General features: G+C 37.3%; 1 non-coding gene across 1 annotated transcript; it reads right to left on the minus strand.

The window, feature by feature from the left end:
* Positions 1–1,288: 1,288 nt before the first annotated feature.
* LOC112732039 (small nucleolar RNA R71) lies at positions 1,289–1,396 on the minus strand. Its single transcript, XR_003167781.1, has one exon. It is a non-coding gene; the product is annotated as a small nucleolar RNA R71 (small nucleolar RNA).
* Between the last annotated feature and the right edge of the window lie 1,132 nt (positions 1,397–2,528).

Genomic DNA, 2,528 nt, shown 5'->3' on the forward strand with positions numbered 1-2,528 from the left:
CGTTAAACGCCATAACAGATACCATTCTGGGCGTTTAACGCCAGGATGGCACAAGAGGGAAGATTTTGTTTTTAATTCAAATCTTCTTCAAATTTTCATACTTTTTCAAAATCAAATCTTTTTCAAATCATATCTTTTCAATCATATCTTTTAAAAATCAAATCCTTTCCATTTTTTTTACTATTTTCGAAAATCCTTGCTAACAATTAGTGATTTGATTCAAAAATTTCATCCTTGTTAAGAAAGGTTCAATAATTGAATTTTAGAATCATATCTTTTAAATTTCTTGTTAGCCAAGACATTAATTTTAAAAATCCAATCTTTTTAATTGTTTGTCAATCATATCTTTTTAAAACCATATTTTCTCAATCATATCTTCTCAATCACATCTTTTTCAAAATAATTTTCAATCATTTTTTTATTTCTGATTTCAAAATCTTTTTCAAAATCACTTAACTACTTTCTCAATTTTAATTTTTGAAAATCATCAACCAATTTTTCAAAATTTCTTTTAATTAATTCAAATTTTTTTTAATTTAATTTCGAAAATTCTTTCCCTCTTCTCACATCCTTCTATTTAATGGACTAACACTCTTCCTCAAGGTGCAATTCGGACCCCCTCTCTCTATAAGTTCGAATTCTCTCCTTTCTACCTCCTCCTTCTATTCTTCTTTTCCTCTGACATCTCAAGGAATCTCTATACTGTGACATAGAGGATTCCATACTTTCTTCTCCTTTTTTTCATATGAGCAGGAGCAAGGACAAAGACATTCTTGTTGAAGCTGATCCTGAACCTGAAAGGACCTTGAAGAGAAAGCTAAGAGAAACTAAAGCACAACTCTCTGGAGAGGACCTAACAGAAATTTTCAAACAAGAAGAAGCCATGGCAGCCGAAAACAACAACAATGCCAACAATGCAGGGAAAGTACTTGGTGACTTTACTGCACCTACTCCCGACTTCTATGGGAGAAGCATCTCAATTCCTACCATTGGAGCAAACAACTTTGAGCTCAAGCCTCAATTAGTTTCTCTGATGCAACAGAATTGCAAGTTTCATGGACTTCCATTGGAAGATCCTCATTAATTTTTGGCTGAATTCTTGCAAATCTGTGACACTGTCAAGACCAATGGGGTTGATCCCGAGGTCTACAGGCTTATGCTTTTTCCCTTTGCTGTAAGAGACAGAGCTAGAGTATGGTTGGATTCACAACCTAAGGAAAGCCTGAACTCTTGGGAAAAGCTGGTCAATGCCTTTCTGGCCAAATTTTTTCCACCTCAAAAATTGAGTAAGCTTAGAGTTGAATTCTAGACCTTCAGACAGAAGAAAGGTGAATCCCTCTATGAAGCTTGGGAAAGATACAAGCAATTGATCAGAAGGTGTCCTTCTGACATGCTTTCTGAATGGAGCATCATAGGTATCTTCTATGATGGTCTGTCTGAACTGTCCAAGATGTCATTGGACAGCTCTGCTGGAGGATCTCTTCATCTGAAGAAGACACCTGTAGAAGCTCAGGAACTCATTGAGATGGTTGCAAATAACCAATTCATGTACACTTCTGAAAGGAATCCTATGAATAATGGGACAAATCAGAAGAAAGGAATTGAGAACAAAATATTGGCTTAGAATAAAATATTGACTCAACAAGTCAATATGATTTCTCAGAGTTTGTCTGGAATGCAAGCAGCAACAGGCAGTATCAAAGAAGCTTCATCTGAAGAAGAAGCTTATGATCCTGAGAACCCAGCAATGGAAGAGGTGAATTACATGGGAGAATCCTATGGAAACACCTATAATCCTTCATGGAGAAATCATCCAAATCTCTCATGGAAGGATCAACAGAAGCCTTAACAAGGCTTCAACAGTAATAATGGTGGAAGAAATAGGTTCAGCAATAGCAAGCCTTTTCCATCATCTTCTCAGCAACAGACAGAGAATTCTAAGCAAAGCCACTATGATTTAGCAACCATATTCTCTGATCTAATTAAAACCACTCAAAGTTTCATGACTGAAACAAGATCATCCATTAGAAATTTGGAGGCACAAATGGGTCAGCTGAGTAAGAAAATTATTGAACTCCCTCCTAGTTCTCTCCCAAGCAATACAGAAGAGAACCCAAAAAGAGAGTGCAAGGCCATCAACATAACCCATACGGCCAAACATGGAGAGGAGGAAGAGGCAGTGATTTCCACTGAGGAAGACCTCAATGGATGTCTACTGGCCTCCAAGGAGTCCCCTAATGAGGAACCATGGGAATATGAGGCTCATACAAAGACCATATAGATTCTATTGAATTTACTTCTGCCGTTCATGAGCTCTGATGAGTATTCCTCCTTTGAAGAGGATGAAGATGTTACTGAAGAGCAAGTTGCCAAGTACCTTGGAGCAATCATGAAGCTTAATGCCAAGCTATTTGGTGATGAGACTTGGGAGGATGAACCCTCCTTGCTCACCAAAGAACTGGATGACTTGACTAGGCAGAGATTATCTCAGAAGAGACATGATCCTGGAAAGTTCTCAATACCTTGTA

The sequence above is a fragment of the Arachis hypogaea genome, chromosome 12, assembly GCF_003086295.3.
Source record: "Arachis hypogaea cultivar Tifrunner chromosome 12, arahy.Tifrunner.gnm2.J5K5, whole genome shotgun sequence".
NCBI classification, from domain to species: domain Eukaryota; kingdom Viridiplantae; phylum Streptophyta; class Magnoliopsida; order Fabales; family Fabaceae; genus Arachis; species Arachis hypogaea.